Genomic DNA, 25,753 nt, shown 5'->3' with positions numbered 1-25,753 from the left:
TGGTTGATTTATTTTGGTTTAGTAGTACTTTTTTTTTGGGTGAATAAGCCATAAAATAAAGACAAGAAAATTTACACAACTACAAGGGGTATGCCCCAGGACCTAGCAAGAACTATACATAACCAGAGGATAAAAACCTGCCCAGAAACAGCAAGCTAAATCCAAAAAGAGAACAACGGCCCATAGAGATAAACGACTAAAACTATGCATATGTGGGCCCTCAAAAAGGATCACCAAAGCATCACAAAAAAACCCACAATAGAAACCCTAAGGAAAATAAAATCTGGTTGCAATCAGTGAGCATAAACCTGTTCAGGGGGCTCATACTATGCATATATGGGCTAAGAACAATGTCAAACAAACCAAAAGAGTTGTCGCAAATACCAGAATTTTTCCTTGCACATCCCGCAAGGGTAGGCCCAAAAAGGCTATGTAACAGAGCAAAAGTGACAAAATAATATATACAAACTAATAGAAAAGCCTTGTCATTCCACATGTGCGTCCAACAGCCATACTTCAAGATAACACCCTGTACAGTAGTCACAATATAACCATCCTCCATGTTACTGCCAGCACTCTCTACAATTGCGCCATCCAACTTCAGACTTGGGAGATTAATAGAACCTGCCCAATATAGAAAATGGATTAAGTACAACCAAACAGGAAGCCTGTCTCTGTGTAGAATACAACAAAGTAACCAACACACAATATATGGGCTAATTTCACTCAACCCACAATATTTAGTCTCACAACCCTCGGAAATTGATTGACCACACACAATATCAAGCCTCACACCACTCAACCCACAATTATAACACTCACACCATTCAATGTATAGCCTTTCCATGTACCTGTAAAAAACAGAGAAACTAGAGATACCAATAAAAGAAAACATTAGGCAACTCTCTCACTGTGGACTCAAGTAAAGGTATGAATATAGTCCTCACTATCACTCAACTCTCAATGGTATATAAGGCCTGTTTGGTGCAGCTTAAAAGCTGCTTATTTCAGCTTTCAGCTTAATTTAAGCTATTTTGATGTGTTTGGTTTAGCTTATAGCTTATAACTTATAACTTTTTGGAAGTCAGAAATCAACTTATTCTTTGAGTGGGGCAGGAGATGCTTAATTTATAAGTCAGAAATCAGCTTATGTTCATAATTATAAGCTATAAGCTGTTTAGGCATAAGTTATAAGCACTTTCCCACAACTCTACCAAACAGGGCCATAATAGTTCACACTCCAGCTTTTTACAACCTGCAAAAATTAGAAGATTGTTAGATAACACACAATATCTGTTCACCTTCACTCAACCCACATATACTAAACTCCCATCCCTCATATTTTTGCTGCTTCCAGCACCATGACTGTCTTTTGAGATGGAGTGAGGCAGTCTCCATTCGCTTAGAAACTAGTTATGAGTGGAATGAACTTTCAAGTTAGACAATGAAATCATTCTATATCTGATCATATCCGCAATTCTCTTGATAACCACTTCTTCTGGGTACATTTCATTATTAAAGATCCTATTATTCCTAGCAAGCCACAGCTGGTAAATTGTGCAAGTAAAAACAAGCTTAGAAATAATAGTGCCCATAGAATTCCCCTTAACAGCTTTAGAGATATGTTCCACCAACTCAGGCCAAAGAAGACTAGGCCAAGATACATTAATCATAGATTTCAGCTGACTCTACACTTTCTCAGAGAAAGGACAGTGAAAAAATAGATGATTATGATCTTCATAAGTGTTCTGGCAAAAGACACAATTCACATGTTGGGATAAACCAAATAGATAAAGCCTGTCCCTCGTATTAAGCCTGCAGTGAATAGCCATCCAAGTAACAAAGCTAGCTTTGGGATAAGACGTGAGCCCAAGGAACTTTGGCAAAAGATTTCCTCCAAGAATTCCAAGTAGATTTGATAGAGAATTCACCATTGGGGGCAGGAGTCTACACAACTTTATCATCATTCTGACTGGGATGAAGGGATAGAGGAGTGTTATCAATTAACTCCCTAATTTCCCAAGAGCTAACCACAAGCCACTTCCAAGTTTTTTCTCAATAACAGCACTGACCTTAGAATCACTATGAATAGAAGAATCATGGATGATCCTCTCACCAAACTTAGACCACAAAGAACCTAAAGTGTGCCAATTATCATGCCAAAGGAAAGTATTACACCCATTCCCAAAGATGTGTTTGATAAGAGGAAAGATAATAGGCCTAAAATTTAGTTTAGTAGTGCTTTGCTGGTGCTTCTTTGTGGGGCATTGAGTTCTGCATCTTTTTGTTAGGCTTTGTTTTGTTTGTTTTTTCCTTGGGTAGGTTGCTTAGTTATTTTTTTTGGTTGGTTCTTTTCGCTAGGGTTAGCTTCTTATGCCTCTTTGTTTTGGGTTGGTTTGTTGTTTGCCTGAGGAATGCCTCTTGTAATCTTGTATATTTCTTTGTTTTATTTTATGACTTGCCTAATGTAATAATGACAAAGATGTACACTCCAGAGAGAGGAGAGAGCCACTTTATTGACGACAAAGAGGTAGATTCATGAGGGAGGAGAGAGAGATAGATAGGTCCCAAATTTTTTTCCCCTAAATTGATAGTGAAGGAGAAATTATTCAATACTTTTGGAACAATACTCTATTTCATTTGCAGGTAACACACCACAACACATATAGGGCTCACTTCACTCGACCCACAAAAGAAGGGGCACTCAACAAAGATATATCCTGAATTCACTCAATGCACAACCAAAGAATTCCCTCACCAAAAGGCCAGCTTGACAACCTGTAGAGAAAACAATTAGTAAAAACATATGTGCTCACTTTCACTCAGCCCACATGTAGGAACTCACATCACTCAAATATCCAAGAAATACAGTAACCTAACATATCTGGCCTCACCAATCTCAACGCTCCTTCTCCTTACAAGTAGTACTAGCTAGACACTGTAGAGAAAACAATTAGATAAACATATGAGAACAATGCAATATGGATAAGCAATTTGGGCTCACAACACTCAACCCTCAACCTAAATATCACATCACTTGACCCGCAGCATCCTTGAAGAGGTACCAGCAGGACTTGCAAAGAAGCTTATTTGAGGAAATAAGGAGTAGCTTTAGCCAACAAGCACCCACAGCCTAGGGAGACCTGCAAGAGTAGTAAGTCCAAGCATATAAGATTCAGAGCGTTAGTGCCATAGCCATAAGAAAGCACCCCAGTTTCAGTACAGAGGAAGGGACGCTCCATCTATCCATAAACCAATCACTAGCGGCATTCTTATTAAAGTTCTTCACAGAAAGAATTTTGAACCTTACAGGATTGACAATTCTCTTCTGAAACACCTCAACAGGAGAGCTAATAGATTGAAAAATTCTAGAGTTTCTTTCTTTCCAAATACAGTAAACAGATTGGTTATTTGTTGTAGACAGAGCGCCGGGGGGGGTGTGTGTGGAAGGATTGTCAATAGATTTCTAGCAAAGGCTTATTAGCTAGCGTGGCTTGATTATGCTAGTCCTACTCCATAAATTTGTTATCTATTTAATTACGTTTACTAATATTAAGTAATTGTGCAATCTGTTTTGTTTCCCTAGTTTTCTCATCATGAGAAATTTCCTTGCTATGTTGGAAAGTTTTGACTGGCTGCTTGAATTCGGGCAGTTTTATGAACCGGCGGATTCTTGCAAACTTTAGATTTAACTGTTTTACTAAGTGCCAGATTTTGGCACTTAAGACTTCATTTGTACAAGTAATGGGAAAATTGATTCTGAACTTAAAGTTAGTGCTTAGAAGTGAGTTTATGGTGAATTGATGATCAGGATCCTATATCTGTCCATTTACTACTTATGTTATTGAATAATACATTATAATTATCACTGCATTTGATAAGAGAGGAAACATTCTTTTTGGCAGTGGGATATATATTTAATGCAAATTGGAATATTACACCCTTAAATTAGCATATCTTGCTTTTACTATTCTGGACTTTGTATATAGTTGGGTAAAGAGAAAATCAAACAGGGTACGAACTGCAGTAACAGGCCATTAGTACTAAATTTTAGTCTCAGGGATTGTCGCATGTGGCTATCAATTCTATTGGTATTGTTCATTTCTTTTATGCATAGCTCCTTAAGTGCATTATTAAGTTCCTCTCCAGAATTTAATCACATTTTGTTTACCTAGTGCAGATTGTGTACACAATTTGTGTTGACATGGATAGAGAGGTTTATACAATGTAATTGATAATATGTTAATATTTTTCTTTGTTTATTTTTTTTGCAGATTAGTTTTTGATGACGTTTGAAAGCATACTTGCAAATCAAGATCAAGTATTGATTTTTTTTTTCCTGAACTGATACTTCTAGTTGCAAATCAAGATCGAGTGTTATTTTTTTTTGTGGACTTCATGTTAGTTCATTTTGGGATTTGCTTTGATGGTTTTTTTTTTTTTTTGGTTATACTTAATGGATTATTATTAAATTTGTTTAATGGATATATTTTGATTTATAATATAAATTGTTTAGTGAATTTTTTTGTAGAGTGGTGTATAATAGCTAGTGGATTTCTTAGTACATTTAAAAGGCTTTTGGGATATGAACAGGGATATTTGTGAAATAATAATTTAAATTGAAATATAAAATATGAGACAAATTTACTGATGAATTTTTTTCGTCATTTGTATTTGTTATTATGACAAAGTGATTATCCGTCACTAATAAATATTTTTTGTGACAATTTATTGCAACTTATATATGAAAGTTTTCATTGATTTTGTTGTTTAGTGACTAAAAATTTCGTCACGTATATATATTTTTGTCACAAAATATATTTTGTCACCTATGTATGACGTTTGGAGACGAAAAATTTCGTCAACTTTACATTTTACTGTGACGAAATTATTTTCTCATCAAAGATTAATGTGACAAATTTATTCGTCACTAAAGTTATAAATATGGTACTGAATAATTATTTGGTGATGAAAATGAGGATTTTGGGCGACAAAATGTTATTTTATTGGTGACAAAATTATTTTTCGTTACGATTCTTTTTAGTGACAAACATTCAATGACGAAATCGGTGAAGAAAATATTTCCTCACAAATATCTATAGTGACGAAATTAGTTCTTTGGCGACAAAAAAAAAATCGTCATTCAAGACCCAATTTGTTGTAGTTTTTTTTTTTTGGACGTCAATTCGATCCTTATATTTTAATTGTATCAAATTTACTCTTAAAATTTTCATATTAGGCCAATTTAAATAGATAATATTCCTTGAGAAATTAGACTAAAATTAAGGGACAAAATAATCCTTTCATTTTTATTAAAGCAATTGAGAGTTCGTATTCAATTTGAAATGGACTATATCACCAACACGCCACTCATATGTGTCTAAACTCTCATTCATAAATAGATCTGTTACTTGCTTTGATACCATGTGTTAAATTATTAACTTATTATTTATACAGTTTTGTTACGAAAATAGAAGGCTTCTTTTTATTTAGTTTTTGAAATGAGATTTGAGATGTATTTTAAAAGATGAGTTACTGAAAAGAGTTTTGAAAGTTGAAAATTTGTTTAGTTATGAGATTTGAAAATAATTTTTAGATGATTTGTAGTTTTTTATTTTTGTTAGTTGAATAGATGAGTGTGAGAGAAATTTTAATTAATTAATGTATAAAATGTGAAAGAATGAGAGAAGAGAGAAAAAAAAAATTGATTTATTAATAATAAAAAAAAGAGAGAAGGAGGGAGTAGAGAGAAGATTGAGTTTTGGATAGTATTTTAAAAATTAATTAATCAAACCAACTTTTCACTTTTTTCATTCAAATCATGTTTCAAAAATCAAACCAAACACTATCCAAGTTTTTTACAAAATGGAAATAAATGTAAGATTAAAGGTGTACGGGGAGCAAATATTCCGGCAAGCCCGTACTCCTTTCTTCCAAGCTCCGTCGATGTCCGATCACCTGCGAGCAAGTAACGGTGAGCTATCCGGCGGTGTGTGACCGGAAAAACCCTCCGACGATCAAGTTAGCACACACCTTAGGATGGATAGAGAGAAGGGAGAGAGTGTTTTAGTGTAAGAATTCCTTACAGAGATGTTCGTGTGTCGCGTATGGGGGGCGCAGACATGCTATATACCTTCTGAGCCCCATATCCACTCCCAGTCATCTCCTGACACGTGGCTCTGCTATCCCATCTGTCAGCATAGATCTTGCTGAACATCACCTAATCTCAACTGCCTGACTTCACAGCTGGAGCTCGGCAGCCGAGCTGCTCTACCACGGCCATGCCATGCCTCATACCCAAGCATTTCCCTGGCAAAGTCCAAGGGGGGACCGGGCTAGGCGGCATCTCGGCAAAGCCTAGCTCGAAGCACCCCGTGGTCAGCTTTCATGTCGGTCAAACGGTAACCTCGGTCGACCGCGCCTTTCCCGGCGCCGGTCACTCGGCTTGTCTGGCTTCGGCTAACCTCGGACCGAGCATCCTGGTCCGACCGAGCACTCCCTTACCGAGCTGCTACTTTACGGTCTGGGGCGGGACGCACTCGGCCCAAGTTCTGGCAGCCCTTCTCTGGGCGAACAGTCGATCATCTCGGCCCAATGCACTGCTGGGCTCTCATCCTGCTCGGTCGCTACCTCGGCCCAACTCCAGATCATAAATCACCATCTCAATTGCCCCTTAATTCCGTCTGCGAAAGCGTGACTGGGATTATTCACTTCGACCGAGATAACATTTCTCCGGTCTTCAAGACGCCGAACCTCGACCGGGCTAGTTAACATAATTGTCTGCAAACTTGCCCGGTTATATTCCTCGGCTGACATCCTCTTCGTTGAAAGTAGCTCGGTTGGCTCTTCGTGTTTGCAACCCGTCGCTTCAGTCCTGTCGTAGCCATAAATGGGGGCACGTGGCGGGCTGCCATTGGTTATCGGGCAGCCAACCCGCCGTTTTTGCCAGAATTTGAATTTGGGCGGTCTCCTTCGCCTATACATAGATGCCCTTCTCAAACTCCAAATCTTCCTACTGCCACTTCGATATTCAACCTCAGAGCTCTCGCATCTTCATCCAGACTTGCTGCCATTTTTCGTGCTTGAAGGATTAGGTCCTGCCCTTCACTGGTAAGTCATTCCACCCTCACTTTGTTGCTATTTTCTTTCATATTGCACACATTAGGGCACAAAAACATAGCTATTAGGGCATAGATCGTAGAATCCGCACCTAACCTCCCATTGTTCTTGGTGTTCTTCATCTTCATGAAGAACACTGAAAAACTGGGGTGAACCGGGCTCCTGGTCCTCTTTTGATCCAAAAAACCAGTCCAACCGAGCAAATAACAAGTTTGTCTCGACCCCAGCAAAAACCGAGATAACAAAAGGACTTGGTCAGTCAACCGGGCTAACATCTGGTCTGCTTGGGCGACCGGGCTCCTTAGATAGAATTAGACAACCGAGGTGGTTTGGCACTCTAAATTATCGAGCTAAAATCCAGCTCCTATTGCGCAACCGCGCTCACACTTAACACTTGCCATCCTTTTCCTGCAGAGTCCAAGGGGACCACTGTCATTCCTGAGGCTCTCAGGACCGAGCAGCGTCCAATAACCAGTGCCAAACCCTTCAGCCGGGATAAACTAAGCCGGCCACAAATGGGGAAATTCCGCTTCCTAGTGGATACTCCGGCCGCGCTAGCTGCTTTCAGAGAGGAGTACGGCATCCAGGCCGACGTCCATCTCGAGCTGGCAGAAGAGGAGACTACGCCTTGGGGTAGGGAGGAATGCCCCTTCACCGTGCTATCCATTGTTGAAGGGGGCCTTCGTTTCCCACTTAATCCACTGATAACCGAGTTCTTACGCCGAACCAGGCTAGCACCAACCCAAGTGTCCACCAACACTTACCGGATAATAAACGGCGTTCACGAATTGAACAATCGGCTAGGCACCAACTTAGGTCTAGCCGAGATACTGAGGCAATACACAATGGGCCACACCGGGGACGGCCTAGCTTATTACCTGAAGATAAGGCCGGGCAAGGAAAAAATTGTAACCGGCACCCCGGATAAAGATCTGCACGACGACGGTTTTTTCTGGGTGTCGGGCAATTACGAAACAGCCGAGGTCCCGGGCTGGTTTATAAACAAGGGCTTCGGTTCTTCATGTAAGCCACTCAAACTTGCTCGGTTAGCTTAACGTTTTACTTTGTAACTAACCGGTTCTTGTTTCTTTTGCAGCAATCCAAGCCTTGCAAGCCAATTATCAATTTCCCAACGTCGAGGCAATTCGGACCGTGCTTCGGTATTCCCACCGAGATTGCAACGACTTACTCGGCTACACCCCGACTTACAGATATTCTGCTCCGTGCCGGAGTAGAGTAACTGATTTCCTCAGAGCCCCTTCGCCACCTCCAGATCCAACCCTACCCGACGTCCCGTTAATCCGGTTAACAGACGAGCAAGAAATGGCCAAAAGAAGTCGAATCAAAAACCTGCTCACCGCCACATCCGCCGAGGTGCCGAGCATAGTAACTCGGTCCCCAGCCGCCGGTCAATCTAGTGGCGCTGTGGTCGCCCTTGCCACTCAATCCGCCGGGCAATCCAGCCGAGAACCCTCCGCTCGACGTGCCGGTAAAAGAGCTCGGGCAGACCCTTCCGCCGAGCTAGTCACCGAGCTTACCACCGAGCATCCAACAGACGCCCCCGCCCCAGTGCCGGCCTGGCGCCCACATTTGAAGCATCGGGGTCAAGATATCCCAGCGACGGCTTCGATCAAGGCCGACAAAGAGCATCTGCTCGCCTTCGATCTGTCTAAAGCCCTGCTACTACCGAGCGACCTGGTCGGCAGCGACCACGTCCCCGACACTCGGTTGGTCAAGTCGTCGGTGAAGTCTATGGCCAGGGTAAGTCGATGTTCCTTTGAAAATTTTGCAAGTGTTTGCTCGGTTCTGTTTTTTCTCGGTCTCCTATCTAATCAATGTTGCTTTTGTTTTTGCAGGCCATTCAAAAACAACACCTGGTCTTGGAGCGTATCCACAGACTTAGGCAGAAGGCCAACGACACAGCCAGCCAGGTAGAAAGCCTTCAAGCCGAGCTCGGCCGGGCTAAGTCTTCTCTTGAGATGGCCAACTCCGACAACAACAGACTGCTCGGCCAGCTGGATGCAGCCGAGAAAAAACAAAACGAGCTCTAGACCGAGGTGGATACCCTGAAGAAGTCGAAGAAGAAAGCTTGCCGGGCTGCAAACACCGCCGGCTTTAACGAGGCCGAGGAGAGCTACTAGAAGCAAGTCTTTACAACGCAAGACATCTACTTCAAAGCAGGCTGGAAGTCTACCTGCGAACACCTCGGCTAAGGCTCCGACACCGACGTATTTGCCAACCCTCCTCCAGCTTCGCTACCGGTCTACCTTGTGCCTTACGCAAACGACGTATTCAGCGCTCTGCAAGCGGAGGCCGAGGAAGGACTTGAAGATGGAGAGGATGACACAGATTCTGAGGCAGAGGAGGCCGAGGTGCAAGAGCAGCCCGGCAATGCTGAGCCCGGTGCCCAAGACGTCAGTCCTACCATCAATCTTGATGCTGGCGAGGACAAGTTCACCAATCTCTCCCCCCTAGTTTAGTTATCTTTTTCCTTGTTTTTGTATTTTTGCTTCCAACTCTTTTGATGTAACCGGGCTCTGTCCCTACCTTTTGTAATGATTTTCTTTTCAATGAGAAACTCAAATTTTTGTAAGTGTTTGCACGGTAGTAATCAATTCCATCTTCAGCAAAATATCTCGGTATAACTCATCGTTTGAACACTTTGTCGACCGGAATCCATAACACGGTCGAAGCACTTCAGCATAACAAAACAAATTCATGAACCAAAATACCCATCTCGGTTGTAACAAAGTTGAACAAATCAACACTTCCAGCCAGAGTACATCATCTCGGTTGGGAATCCTAAGTTGGACAAGACCCCAACTCTTCTAACCGGAGTACATCATCTCGGTTGGGAATCCTAAGTTGGACAAGACACCAACTCTTCCAACCGGAGTTCATCATCTCGGTTGAGAATGCAAAGTTGGACAAGACACCAACTCTTCCAACCGGAGTACATCATCTCGGTTGAGAATCCGAAGTTGGACAAAACACCAACTCTTCCAACCGGAGTACATCATCTCGGTTGAGAATCCGAAGTTGGACAAAACACCAACTCTTCCAACCGGAGTACATCATCTCGGTTGGGAATCCTAAGTTGGACAAAACACCAACTCTTCCAACCGGAGTACATCATCTCGGTTCGTAACATTAAAACAGCAGTCCAAGTGCTAAAGCAAAATTACTTCTATAAATTGACAAAAAGAATTACATGCTGTGGTGCAAGCCAAAAAATTTCTTTGCACAAGAAAAGAAAGCAGAAGCTTAAAAATAATACAGTTTCAAGTTGGCCGCATTCCATGGCCGGGGTATTGCTCTTCCCTCTAAATCCTCCAAGTGGTAAGCCCCCTTGCCCGCCAGACCAGTGATCATGTAGGGATCTTCCCAATTTGCCCCTAGTTTGCCTTCTCCTGGCACCAGGGTGTTGCCCATAATCTTCCTCAAAACCCAATCACCAACTTTGAATGGTCTGGGGTGCACCGTCTTGTTATACTTCTTTGAGAGCTCCTGTTAGTAGGCGGCCACATGGATGAGGGCCTTCTCCCGACGCTCGTCCACTAGGTCCAGCTCCAAGGCAATAGCCTCGGTGTTCAACTCGGGCTCAAAACTCTCGCTTCTGAGGGTGGGCATTTCAACTTCCAAGGGTATGACCGCCTCCATGCCGTAAGCCAAAGCAAATGGAGTTTCCCCGGTAGAACGTCACGGGGTTGTTCGGTATGCCCAAAGGACGCTAGGTAATTCCTCAGCCCATTTGCCCTTGGCCTTTTCCAGCCGTTTCTTCAACCCATCCAGTATAGTCTTGTTCGATGCTTCAGCTTGACCATTGGACTGCGAGTAGGCCGGGGTGGAGTTGTAGAATTCTATCTTCAAATCTTCACAAAATCCTCTGAATAGGCGACCGTCAAACTGGGTGTCGTTGTCAGAGATCAAAATCTTGGGGACGCCAAACCGCGTGACCACGTTCTGCCAGACAAATCGCTTCACGTCTTTCTCTTTGATGGTTGCCAAGGGCTCAGCTTCAACCCACTTTGTGAAGTAATCTGTGGTCGCGATGAAGAATTTCCGGTTGCCCGGTGCTGTTGGCAGTGGTCCCACTATATCAAGCCCCCACATGGCGAAAGGCCAAGGACTGGTGAGGGGAAGAAGTTCCCTAGCAGGCTGGTGGATCTGATGGGCGAATTTCTGACATTTTTCGCACTTGCGGACATATTTTTGTGTGTCGGCCTGCATGCACGGCCACCAGTATCCCTGCGAAATAGCACGGTAGGCCAAGGACCTGCCTCCTATGTGCCTGCCACAAATGCCTTCATGAATTTCGTACAAGAAGGCCTCCACACTATTCGGGTGCACGCACTTTAAATAAGGACCAGTGAAGGACTTCTTATATAACGCGCCAGATGAAGAGAGCCAAAACCGCTCTGACTTCACCCGGATTTTGTGTGCTTCTTTCTTGTCAGTTGGAAGAGTCTGGTCTCTGAGGAACAAAATCAAGGGGTCCATCCAAGAGGGACCAAGCGCGGCGCAGAGTACATCTGTCTGCCCGGCGAGTTCAATGCTTGGCCGCGGAAGAAAGTCAATCAAAAGAGTGTTTGGAAAAGTATTATCCACCATAGAAGCGAGACCGGCCAGTTCATCAGCTCGGTTGTTGTCTTCCCGGCCAATTTGTTGGACTCTAATTGCCTCAAACTGCTTGATATGCTCCCTGACCAGAGCTTGGTACTTCGCCATCCTTTCGTCCTTTGCTTCATAAATCCCAGAAACTTGGTTAACCACAAGCTGGGAATCACTGTACACCAGGAGCTCGGCAGCCTTCATTTGAATTGCGCTCTTGAGCCCGGCGAGAAGTGCCTCGTACTCAGCCTCGTTGTTAGACGCCGGGAAGCCAAGCATGATAGAATGTTCAATGGTTAGGCCATCCGGGGATATAAGAACAATACCTAGGCCGGCACCATGGCGGTTGGACGCTCTATCAACAAAAAGCTTCCACATGTCCCCCACAAAAAGCTTCCAGCAGTCAGATGGGTCCTGAGAGTTGCGAAGGGCAATGGGATCACAACTGCTCGGCTGTGCGGTGTCAAGTTTGGTGTTGACCGGGTCAAAGTCAGTGCCCCTTGGTGATTCGACACCGGACTCAGCAAGTTGTTCTGTAATGCTCAAGTCCGTGGGCGAATCATCAGGTTACGGTGTGAAGCCGGTCGCAAGTTCTGAGCTGTGTGGAACCATTCCTTCCCCCTTGATGATTCGGCACCGGACTCAGCAAGTTGGTTCAGAATGCCCAATTCCGTAGGTGAATCATCAAGTTCTGAGCGGTGTGGTTCAACTTCTTCCCCCCTTGGTGATGCGGTACCGGACAGAGTGGATGGGTTGGTGATACACAACTCCGTCATCGCATCACCGGGTGGTATGACCGTGCAAACTGAGGGAACTTCGATGGTGCGCGCTAACTCCGCGGCGCTACCTCCTTCAACTGGTTTTTCCTCGATTGGCATTGCGTGCATCTCATCATCTGCCTCGGCAATGTCGACCGGGCATACCGGATGAGTGCCAGGTGAGAACTCGCCGACAAAATCTGCCAAGGTTTGGGCTTTGATTGCGGTGCGCGGCTAGAACTTCACATCAAACTGTCCCGACTCGACCGCCCACTTTAGAATTCGGCCTGAAAAGTCCGCGCGTTCAAACAAAGCCTTGAGGGGAAACTCGGTCAGTACGATGATGGTATGGGCGTGAAAATAGTGTGCCAATTTTCTTGAAGCCATCATCAAGGCGAGGGCAAGCTTCTCCAACGGCAAGTATCTTGATTCTGCTGGTAACAAAGTTTTGCTGACATAAAAAATTGGTAGGTGCTTGATTCCTTCAGCCCGGACTAACACCGCACTTACTGCGTGCTGGGAGACGGCAAGGTAAAGGTAGAGTTCCTCACTCGGCTCTGGTGTAACCAACAGCGGCGGAGAAGACAAATAATCCTTGAGCTCGGCCAAAGCTCGGTCACACTCGTCATCCCATGAGAACTTTGACTTCAATGCTTGAAATAAAGGGCGGCAGCGATCTGATGACCGACTTATAAATCGATTAAGTGCGGCGGCCATCCCGGCCAGATGCTGCACGTCCTTAGCCAAGCTGGGCTGCTTCAACTCTTGCACGGATCTGATCTGAGTAGGGTCTGCTTCGATGCCTCGGTTCGTGACTAAGAATCCCAAAAATTTTCCGGATTCCACGCCAAAGGCACACTTTGAGGCGTTCAAGCGCAGCTTGTGCTTCTTCAGAATGGCAAACATCTCGGCTAAGTCGGACAAATGGTTTGCCTCATGTCGGCTCTTGACCACCATATCATCAATGTAAGCCTCCATTGTCCGGCCGAGCAAAGGAGCAAACATTTTGGTCACCATCCTCTGAAAGGTTGCCCCGGCGTTTTTCAAACCAAAGGGCATAACTCGATAGCAGAAGAGCCCCCTTGGAGTCGTGAAAGAGGTGATTTCTCGGTCAGGCCCATGCATGGCAATCTAGTGATAGCCGCGGTACGCATCCAAGAAACTGAGCCTATTGTGTCCAGCCGTCAAGTTCACTAGCTGGTCAATGCGCGGCAAAGGGAAGCTGTCTTTGGGACAAGCTCGGTTGACTGTCTTGTAGTCGACACAAACTCGCCACTTCTCATTCTTCTTAGGCACCACTACTGTGTTGGAAATCCACCGAGGATAGTGCACTTCTTGAATTGCTCGTGCCTCAAGCAGGTTCTTTACCTCCTCAGCAACTACCTCGGCGTGATGCAACGCCGATCTCCTTGTTCGCTGGATGACTGGCTTTGCTCCAGGGAAGACATTGAGGTGATGGCAGATAAAACTTGGGTCGAGGCCAGGCATGTCATAAGGCGACCATGCAAAGACTTCGATATTCGCCATCAAAAACTCAATCATCTCGGTCCTCTCTATGGCCGTGAGACTTGAACCGAGCAAGAAGAACTTGTCCGGCTGCTCGATATCAATCCGCACTTCAACCAATTCCTCAACAGCCTTATCCTCGGCCTCGGTGCCCACATCATCCAAGACACCCTGGTCCTCCGATCCCTCGATCATTTGAACGAATCCTTTGGCAGCCCGGCTTCCGTTGACCGCCACGAAGCACTGTTTGGACATGACCTGATCTCCCCAAATCTCCTCGATTGCCCCCATAGCCGAGGGGAATCTCATTACTTGGTGAAAAGTTGATGCCACGGCTTGCATGGCATGTAGCCATCCCCTTCCAAGGATAAGGTTGTACGTCGAAGGCACTTATAGCACCCAAAACTCAACTTGCTTGACCACGGATCCCGCTTTGACCGGCAGGATTATCTTTCCCAAAGGCCACTCCGGTTGCGAGTTGAATCTAACCAATGGCGAAGTAGCTGGAGCCAAATCTGTCTCACGGAGTTTGAGCTGCTTGAACGCATCATAATACATGATCTCGACCGAGCTTCCCTGATCGATCAAGATCCGTCTAACATCAAATTCTTTGACGCGTAGTGTTACTACAAGAGCATCGTTATGCGGCGTCTGGATACGCTCTAAATCCCTTGAGGTGAAACTGATCACATCCTTTTCTTCAATCTTCCCCCTTTTTATGGCAGGCTGTACCGACAAAACTTCCCTCATATGTTCTGCCTTCTTGATCATGCCCCGGAGTTCGCAAACACGCTCCGGTTCCACAATGCCCTGGATGACATTAATAACTCCCTGTGGTGGTACGTCTCGGTCATCCTGTCCCTTGGGATCGACCGGAGCCTGATTCGGCTTCACGCCGCCATCAATGTAAAGGTCTAGATGCCCGGCCGCGACCAGCTCTTCCAAGTGTTGCCTCAAAGGCAAACAATCCTCAGTCCGGTGGCCTTTCTCTCGGTGGAACGTGCAACGATACCGCGGATTATACCCCTTTTGTCCATCACCCAACTTAGCAGGAAACCGGACATACTCCTCGTCTCGGATTTCATTAAGTATGCGATAGATTGGAATCTTGAAGACCGTGGTTATGCCAGTCCTTGCCTTCATCCTTCTATTCGCGTCCGCTACATCATCTCGGGGGTAGTCATCCAGGTCATTACGACGCCCTCTACCCCGGTTCTTACGATTCGAACCACGGTCCGATTCCTCTGCTCGGTCACCTGAGCGACTGGACTCTTGCCCAACTGCATGCACTTTGCCTGCTGTCTTCTTGTCTGCTGCTACCGGAGTGGCCTTCACGGTAGAGGCTGACGCGTCATCCTCTACTCGGACGTGCTCATTAATGCGCTGCATGAGCTGGCCCATGGAGGTCGGCTGGTGCATGGTAAGCGAGTCCCGCAGTCTATGTCCGACCGGGAGACCACGCTTGTACTGTGTGATTGCAAGGTTGACCGGGCAGTCCAAGATCTCGTTGAAGGTTTCCCAGTACCTTGAGTTGTATACCTTCAGTGTGTCGCACGGTTCCATCTTGACACTTAGCAAGTGATCGACTTCCTTTGGTGTTTTTGTGTTGGTTTTGAAGCGTGTAACAAACGCCTCGGCCAACTGATGCCACCTTTGTATGCTCCCTTCAGGCAACCGCTCGAACCACTTTAAGCCCAGCTCACCCAAACTTGACGGGAAGATTAGGCACATAAGTCTGTCATTGCGCCTATGTCCGGCCATAACCTGCCGGAAGTGACTCACATGCATGTATGGATCGGTTTTTCCGTCATAAAGTGTGAACTTAGGCTGGTGGAAGCCTGCCGGAAGTGGTGTTGTTTCAATTTCCAGGGAAAAAGGAGTGGCACTCAGCCTGGCCAAGTCCATATCTTCAAGGAGTGGCATTGCTTGGCGGGGCGGAGGCATTCCGACCTCCTCGCTGGCGTGAACCCCGTAAGATAGTCGCTGGAAAGCTGGTATTCTCTGGGCTTCACACCGGCGGGCCCGCTCCTTTAAGACCGCCCGTAAATCCTCTGACTGAGCGGAGTAAGAGTACCTCGACGTCGTCTCCGGACGTGAGGGTTTGTAGGTGCTGTCTTGCGCGCTAGACTTCCCTGCACCCACGTCGGAATCACCAACCTGGTAACTTCTGGTAATGGATATTGACTGAGTACGTCGCTGACTCTGACCGCCTGAACGGCAGGATGGGGTGCGCTCACTGTGGTCTCCCACTCCAACTACACCCTTCCCTTTGACATGCCGCTTGAGATCTTCTATCTCCGCCGCCATTCGCCGGATGACAGCATCTTGATCCCTCAACTTGCTTTCCAGTCGCCTGGCGTGCGAGTCTCTCCTCCGCCGGTGACCGTCTGGACTCCGTGAATGTCCATGACTTCGTCCGCGCTTGTCCCGCGCGTCTCCTGACTGTCCGCCAGTGGGCGTTCCCAAGTCAGCCATTGGGTGGACAGCAGGAGGTCCCTCTCTCCTTCGGGTATACTCCGGGGTGGCTCCGTCGATGGCGGACAACGAAAACTCGTCGTTGTTCGCCATGGACGGCGATAAGATGAACCTGGAAGACAAGGTTTTGTCTGTCAAGCTTCCCACAGACGGCGCCAATTGTACGGGGAGCAAATATTCCGGCAAGCCCGTACTCCTTTCTTTCGAGCTCCGTCGATGTCCGATCACCTGCGAGCAAGTAACGGTGAGCTACCCGGCGGTGTGTGGCCGGAAAAACCCTCCGATGATCAAGTTAGCACACACCTTAGGATGGATAGAGAGAAGGGAGAGAGTGTTTTAGTGTAAGAATTCCTTACAGAGATGTTCGTGTGTCGCGTATGGGGGGCGCAGACATGCTTATATACCTTCTGAGCCCCATATCCACTCCCAGTCATCTCCTGACACGTGGCTCTGCTATCCCATCTGTCAGCATAGATCTTGCTGAACATCACCTAATCTCAACTGCCTGACTTCACAGCTGGAGCTCGGCAACCGAGCTGCTCTACCACGGCCATGCCATGCCTCATACCCAAGCATTTCCCTGGCAAAGTCGAAGGGGGGACCGGGCTAGGCGGCATCTCGGCAAAGCCTAGCCCGAAGCACCCCGTGGTCAGCTTTCATGCCGGTCAAACGGTAACCTCGGCCGACCGCGCCTTTCCCGGCGCCGGTCACTCGGCTTGTCTGGCTTCGGCTAACCTCGGACCGAGCATCCTGGTCCGACCGAGCACTCCCTTACCGAGCTGCTACTTTACGGTCTGGGGCGGGACGCACTCGGCCCAAGTTCTGGCAGCCCTTCTCTGGGCGAACAGTCGATCATCTCGGCCCAATGCACTGCTGGGCTCTCATCCTACTCGATCGCTACCTCGGCCCAACTCCAGATCATAAATCACCCTCTCAAAAGGTGTGGAACCTACAAAGATGGGGCCGACGTATGTGAGTTCCAAATTTTGTTTCACAATTATATCTCATTTGTGAAAATTTTCTGTGCAGTTAAGGCTTCTCACTTTTATTTATATCATTAACAGGTAGTGAAGAAAGCAGTGGCTGAAGTGCTTTTGGTTCCTTACTAATTCATGGATTGTTGGGTATATCTCTTGGAGTGTGGGATTCAATGATTTATTAAAAGAGTTTTAATTTAATTTGATTTAGGTATAATCTATTTTAATATATTGTATCTAATTTTGAGAGACCCAATTTAGTTTAAAAACAACTAAGATTTTGATAATAGACTTTAGATTCACAATACATATTTTTGGTATTATTTTCCCGAGGAAAAAAAGGATTGGTTTTACTTTTCCCGTGGGTGTGCGTGCGGCTGCTATGCTACAAGATTGATTTCAATGTTCGGTGGGATTTTGTTCCTGAAGCACTGTTTGAAGTTTTTGTTGACAACTTCCGCATTGAAGAAGTTGATTTGGTTCGTTATTTTGGGTCTTCTTTAACTTTGTTCTGAAGACTTTTGTTCATCTATTTGGTGAGGTCTTTCCTCTTTGTTTATTTGTGAAGGGTGGTTTGTGAGACCATTCGTGTCTCATTTGTAATCGTTTGGAAACTCTTTGGTTGATAGTGGAATCAGATTTCGATCCCGTAGACCTACCTCACATTGAAGGAACCACGTAAAATTTTTGTATTGCTTTTGATTTAATTTTTTTGCATTAATTTTTATTCCCATTGATTGATTTACTTGTGGGGAATCACATATTTTCCCTAACAACTGGTATCAGAGCTTACGGTTTATTTAGGTCTATTTATTTGTGTAAATCAATGGAGGGGAATGTGGGTCGTATCTCTAGTTTCAATGGAAGCAATTGGCTAACTTGGAAAACTAAAAAGAAGTAAGAAGACACAACGGCAGTTACTACCGATGATCTCATGGTCGTTTGTGAAGATGATTGTATCAATTTTGTGGGCCAAGAGAGTAATTGGGTGATTGATTCCGGTACTTCTTTTCATGTGACTTCTCGAGTTGATTTCTTCACTACCTACACCGAAGGAGATTATGGTTTTGTTTGAATGGGTAATGAAGGTTTGTCCAAGATTATTGGCATGGGTGATGTTTGTTTGGAAACAAATTTGGGCTGCAAGTTGTTGCTTAAAGATGTGAGGCATATTCCCGACATTCGCCTCAATTTGATCTCTACTGGGAAGCTAGATGATGAAGGCTTCAACAATAAATTTGATGATGGAATATAGAAGCTCACAAAGGGTTCTTTAGTGGTGGCTAAGTTCAAGAAGACTCATACACTTTATTCGATGTAAGGAAAAATTTGTAAAGGTGTTGTCAATGCACTTGAAGATGATACCTCTACCGAATTGTGGCACAAGCGGCTTGGCCATATGAGTGAAAAAGGGCTACAAGTTTTGTTTAAGAAAGAACTTCTACCCGGTTTGAAAGGTACACATCTTAAAACTTGTGTTCATTGTTTGGCGGGTAAACAACGTAGAGTTTCTTTTCATAAAAATGTTGCTTCTAGAAAAGAAAATGTGTTAGAGTTGATTCATTCGGATGTTTGTGGTCCTTTAAAAGTTAAAACACATAGTGGTACACTTTATTTTGTTACTTTCATTGATGATTATTTAAGGAAAGTTTGGGCTTTTCTACTAAAAACTAAAGATCAAGTTCTAGAAGTATTTAAGCATTTTCAGGCCATGGTTGAAAGAGAACAGGGCAGAAATTGAAGTGCATTCGATCAGACAATGGTGGTGAATACATTGGGCCATTTGATGAGTATTGTCGCAGCCAAGGTATTCGGTACCAAAAGACAGTTAAGAAGACTTATCAACAAAATGGGGTTGCCGAGAGGATGAACTGTATCATTGTGGAAAGAACAAGGTGTTTGCTTTCACAAGCTAAATTGCCAAGATCTTTTTGGGGTGAGGCAATGAAGACAGCGGTTGATGTGATCAATTTGTCTCCTTGTTATTCTTTGAATGGTGATGCTCGTGAAAGAGTTTGGACTGGTAAAGATGTATCTTATGAGCACTTGAGAGTGTTTGGTTGCCGAGCTTTTGCTCACATTCCAAAGGATGAGAGGTCCAAGCTTGATAGTAAGTCAAGACAATGCATTTTTCTTGGCTATGGGCGTGATGAATTTGGTTATAGATTGTGGGATCCGGTCGACAAGAAAGTCATTCGAAGTCGAGATGTTGTGTTTCTTGAAGACCAAACAATTGAAGGCTTTGGCAAAGGTGATCAACCGGAGCCAAAAACTAGTGATCTCATTGACATGGATCCATCTCCTTCATCTTCAGTTGATGATGAAAATGGGGGAGATGTGCAGCCATCTATTGAAGAAGTGGAGGATGATGCTAATCCTAATGAAGTTGAGCCAGAAATTGAGGAAGAACATCCAACTCAAGAACCGCCACCACAACTTGAGTTGAGGAAATCTACAAGGGACCGACAACCTTCAAGAAAGTATCCTCCCAATGAATTTGTGTTGATTTCCGATCAAGGGGAGCCCGAGAGCTACCAAAAAGCAATTGAGCATGCAAAGAAAGGTGATTGGAAAAAGGCCATGGACGAGGAGATGAATTCCTTGCTTGAAAACCACACTTATGATTTAGTGAAGTTGCCTAAGGGAGGAAAATTCTAAAAAATAAGTGGGTTTTCAAATTGAAGAATGATGGCAAGAATATGAGGTACAAAGCACGTCTTGTTGTGAAGGCTTTGGGCAAAAGAAAGATATTGACTTTGACGAAATTTTCTTGCCAGTTGTGAAGATGTCTTCTATTCGGGTTGTACTTGGCATGGCTGCAAGTATGAACCTTGAAGTTGAGCAACTTGATGTGAAGACCGCATTTCTTCATGGTGACCTTGAAGAAGAAATTTACATGGAGCAACCAGAAGGTTTTGTGGAAAAAGGGAAAGAGAAATTTGTTTGCAAATTGAAGAAAAGTTTGTATGGCCTCAAGCAAGCCCCGCGGCAATGGTACAAAAAATTTGACTCTTTCATGATGAATAATAGTTTTTCTAAAACCACTTCGGACCATTGTGTGTTTGTGAAAAATTTTCTGGATGGTAAATTTATTATTCTTTTGCTTTATGTTGATGACATGTTAATTGTGGGTCAAGATTCTACCATGATTAACAAGTTGAAGTTAGAGTTGAGTAAATTTTTTGCTATGAAAGATTTGGGACCGGCAAAGCAAATACTTGGTATGAAAATTGCTCGTGATCGCAAAAGGGGCTGATTTGGTTGTCTCAACAAAGCTACATTGAGAAAGTTCTTGAGAGGTTCAACATAAATAAAGCAAAGCCGGTTGGTTGTCCACTTGCGGGTCACTTCAGGCTTAGTTCGAATCAATGTCCTACAAGTGAGAAAAACAAAGAAGAGATGTTGAAAATTCCTTATGCTTCAGCAGTTGGTTCTTTGATGTACGCCATGGTTTGTACAAGGCCGGATATTGCTCACACCGTTGCTGTGGTGAGTCGTTTTCTCTCTAATCCGGGTAAAAAACATTGGGCAGTGGTAAAATGAATTCTAAGGTATCTTCGAGGGACTTCGAAGGTGTGTTTATGTTTTGGGGATGGTAAGCCGATGCTTGATGGGTTCACAGATTCTGACATGGCCGGCGATATTGATTCTAGGAAATTTACTTCGGGGTATTTGATGACTTTTACAGGGGGAGCTGTGGCATGACAATCTAAATTACAAAAATGTGTTGCTCTCTCAACAACCGAAGTTGAATTTATTGCCGTTACGGAAGCTTGTAAAGAAGAGTTATGGTTGAAGAAATTTTTGCAAGAGTTGGGTTTAAAGCAAGAAAAATATATGCTTTATTGTGATAATCAAAGTGCTATTTATTTGAGTAAAAATTCTACTTTTCATTCGAGATCGAAACACATTGATGTGAGATACTATTGGATTCGTGATGTGTTAGATTTGAAATTGTTGCAACTCGAAAAAGTTCACACAGACGATAATATTTCGGATATGTTGACTAAGATTTTGTCGAGGGTCAAACATTTAAAGTGTCGAACTTTGGTGGGTATGGTTGATATCTCCACCTAAGTCGGTAGGGGGAGAATTGTTGGGTATACCTCCTTATTGGAGTGTGAGACCCAATAGTTTATTAAAAGAGTTTTAATTTGGTTTGGTTTAGGTATAATATATTTTAATATATTATATCTAATTTTGAGAGACCTAATTCAGTTTAAAAACAACTAAAATTTTGATAATAGACTCTAGATTCACAATACATATTTTTAGTATTGTTTTCCCGAGGAAAAAAAGGATTGGTTTTACTTTTCCCGTGGGTGTGCGTGCGGCTGCTATGCTACAAGATTGATTTCAATGTTCGGTGGGCTTAAATTTTTGTTGACAACTTCCGCATTGAAGAAGTTGATTTGGTTCGTTATTTTGGGTCTTCTTCAACTTTGTTCTGAAGAGTTTTGTCCATCTATTTGGTGAGATATTTTCTCTTTATTTATTTGTGATTATTTGGAATTCACTTAAGGGTGGTTTGTGAGACCATTCGTGTCTCGTTTGTAATCGTTTGGAAACTCTTTGGTTGATAGTGGAATCGGATTTCGATCCTGTGGACGTACCTCACATTGAGGGAACCACGTAAAATTCTTGTGTTATTTTTGATTTAATTTTTTCGTATTAATTTTTATTCCCATTGATTGATTTACTTGTGAGAATCACATATTTTTCCTAACATGCTGAGGTTTAACCATGTAACCAGTAGGTTGGTGCTTGTGTGCAACAATGGTGGAGCCCTCTTTGTTAGTGCAACATCAAGGCTTGGTTTGAAGGATCTTGGAAATCTTTCCGTCCCGAATTCGACTTTCCATCATCTCATTCATAGGCCTGGTTTATACAAAAGCTTGGATGAAACTGCCCTCTTCGTAATTCAGGCAACTTTAATAACTTGTTCTCTCACATCAAATTTCAATACCAATATATATATATATATATATACCAAGATGATGATCATAAACTTGTAGTAACAAGATAGTAATAAAGGACTTTCTTTGTTGATAAAAAAAAAAAAAAAGACAGTAATAACAAATATTACAATTTACAAACTGCTTTGTATTTTCATTTTTAAAAAAAAAAATAAAAATAAAACAATGAAAAGTTTAAAAATAAGCATTATTTTTGTCATTTTTATATTTTGCGTAATTTTTTTTTTCAAAGCTTTGAAAAAAACCTCTTTGGTGTTTTTTATGAAGTGAATTGGTTTTAGAAATTTTTTTCAAAAAGTTGACTTTTTCAAAATCTATTTTCTGTTTTTTCTTTTAAAAATTTGGTAAAAAAATAAAATAAATTACTCTTCCTTTTCATATGATTTTCTTTTTAATTTTTGGGAAAAAATAATTTTTTAAAATTTGAAAACAATTTTTCATATGGTTTCTTGATTTCAAACTTCTCATTATTTTGTTTCCGAAAACATGAAAAACACAACCAAACATAAGCACACATATCTTAATTTTAGCACTATTTTGTCAATTTTAGCCTTGTGAATTTTTTTTTTAATTTAAAATTTTATTTATTTATAGGTGACAGGTTTCAAGTGTGGTGGTTTTGCTCTTGGGTTCACAACAAACCATGGTATCCTTGATGGAAAATCAGCCAGTGAGATGTTTCACAACCTTGCCTCCATATGCAGAGGTGAAACCCTAAAAACCCAAATCATCCACAATGACAGAGCATCAATTAGGACAAGAAATCCACCACAAATCAAATTCACACACAAAGAATACATAAAACTACCAAAGAACATCTCTTCTCTTCCCACATCATTCATTTCCCAAAATCAATCATCCCCATCTCCATCTCTTCTAGTTTTCTCTAACAACTATGCTTATGATCACAAACTCTTCCGATTCACTCCTTCAATAATCACATCACTCAAACAAAAAGCAATGGCCAAGTGCTCAAGCTTTGAAACCATTGTAGACCACATATGGAAAGCAAGAACAAAGGCCGTATTCAAAAACCCGGATGAGTTTCGACAGTTCTCTTTGCAGTGGACATTAGGGCTAGGGTTTCACCACCATTGACAGATGGGTTTGTTGGGAATGCTGTGATCACAGGCTTTGCCACTGCAAAAGTGAGTGATTTGGTGGAGAGGCCATTAGAGTTTTGTGTTGAGAAGGTGAGGTAGGGGATAGAGAGAGTGAGTAGAGATGAGTATGTTAGGTCAGTGATTGATTGGCTGGAGGTGTATAGGGGTATTCCTAATACCTGCAATGGGAATTTTTATGTGTCAGCTTGGTGGAAACTGCTCTTTGGTGAGCTTGATTTTGGGTTTGGGAAACCTGTTCATAGTGGGCCTATTGTGAGTGGGAATGATGAGTTTGTTTTGTTGCTCTCTAATGGTAGTGGAGGAATCAATGTGTGTTTGGGGCTTGAGAAAGAGAAGATGAAGAGATTCATGCTTCATGTTTTTGAATTGTGATACATTAAGTTCTCTCCAATTAGTGCAAGAAACTTTTATTTGATCTTATTATTGGAGAGATTATTTTTGTTACTTAAACAACCATGCAAATTGGGTTAATAGTCCTTGTATTTTGGTTATTGTGACATTTTGGTTCTCGTAATTTCAATTGGCTCGATTTTGATTATAAATTTATAGTTTTATTTCAATTTGTTCCAATTCTTTATAATTCTTAGTATTTTTTTTTTATGAAAAATATATATATAAGTGACGCGTGTCATATTTTTTATAATAAAATTATAAATTTACTGAACTCAATGAGTTAATCTCAATCCAATTTAGAACCAACTAGGTCTAGCTTAGTTGGCCACCATGTCTTCCTTAGGGCTTAGTTCCAAGGAGGTCATGGGTTCAATTTCCCTTAGGGGAGTTGAATTAAGAGAGTGTAAGCACTTAAGTGCTTTGCCAAGGGTGAGGAGATTTCTCCTATATGTGCTAATTTAACAACTAATAACTAATATTTGCCGATAAAAAAAAAAAATCTCAATCCAATTTAGTGATTATTTTCTGTCAAAAATACTAACAGCATTATCAATTGGACCAAATTGACACAAAATTTAAAATTGAGGGTCAAAATTGAGCCAATTGTAAGTAAATGGATCAAAATGACACAAGAAATAAAATATAGGGACCATTAGTGTAATTTGCTAATGCAAATTTATAGCTATATTCAAGCAAGTAATTGGCTAAAAGTGTAATAAATAACCATTTAGCAAATAATAATAATTTGGCTGTGATTTTTGATGGTTTTGTATGAATTTTATGGCTGATTGTTAGTAAATACCAAATGCCCATGGTTGATCAATCAAGGTTTATAAATTATGCATGCATTAATTGTAGAGTTTATTAGTTTGGCATCTTTGAAAAAAGATAAAAAGTCAAAAAGTCACTATCCTATTTAAGTCACATCATCTTATTTAAGTCACATCACCTCTCTAACACATCACTTCAAACCCAACCTAAACCCAACCTATATTTCATAAAAAGTCAAAAAATACACTTATTTAGATCATCCCAAACAACGTCAAAATTTTCAAAGTAGAAAGTAGAGTTACTTTCAAGGCTGAAAATTAAATTTTGATTATAATTATACTAGTGGTAACCCGTGCTATGCACGAGACTTTTTATATATATATATATATAAATTTATTATAATTTATTTTCAAGTAATCTAATATTTTGTATTGTGGTATACATGAAATTTATAAGTTAATCTTTATGTTTATAACTTTTTAAATTATTAGTTTAAAAAATAAAAAATATATATAAATCTATTTAGTGCAATTTTGATAATTCGTATTAAAAAAAAGTTAAACTTGATCAAATAATATTAAATGGGCTATGACATACCTCTTTTTGTTATGAAAATATACAAATTTAAAAGTTATAATTAAGACAAATATACAATTTTATTATTAAATATGAAGTGAATTGAGATTTAACAATAATTAATATGATGTTTCTATTATTAATCAAATAATTTAAGTTACATTTCTTTTAATTTCAATTTCATAACTAAAAATACAATATGAATATAATACACATACAAATTTTTAGTCTTTAAGAATGAGAAGGTTTGAAAATATTTTCAAACTTTCATCATTTTCTTTTAATTTTTTTTTTATCTAATTTGATTTTAAATTTGAATAAATTTTTTGATTTGATATGAATTACTTTAATTTTTTCATTAAATTTTTATCAATTTTTAAAAGAACTTTCATTTTTATTCCATTTTTTTTTCTTTTCACCAATTTTGATGAAAAAATAATAATTTTCAACGTTTCAACTTTTAAAAT

The 25,753-nt window shown here is 42.1% G+C and overlaps 1 pseudogene; it reads left to right on the top strand.

The window, feature by feature from the left end:
* The window catches only part of LOC145793149 (acyltransferase GLAUCE-like), a 34,869-nt pseudogene extending 11,270 nt beyond the window's left edge, over nucleotides 1-23,599 (top strand).
* The last annotated feature ends 2,154 nt before the right edge of the window (nucleotides 23,600-25,753 follow it).

This window comes from Camellia sinensis, chromosome 6 (assembly GCF_055761805.1).
Source record: "Camellia sinensis isolate YWXY chromosome 6, ASM5576180v1, whole genome shotgun sequence".
NCBI lineage: Eukaryota > Viridiplantae > Streptophyta > Magnoliopsida > Ericales > Theaceae > Camellia > Camellia sinensis.
The sequence above is the reverse complement of the archived record's forward strand: the minus strand, read 5'-3'. Positions and strand labels throughout refer to the sequence as shown.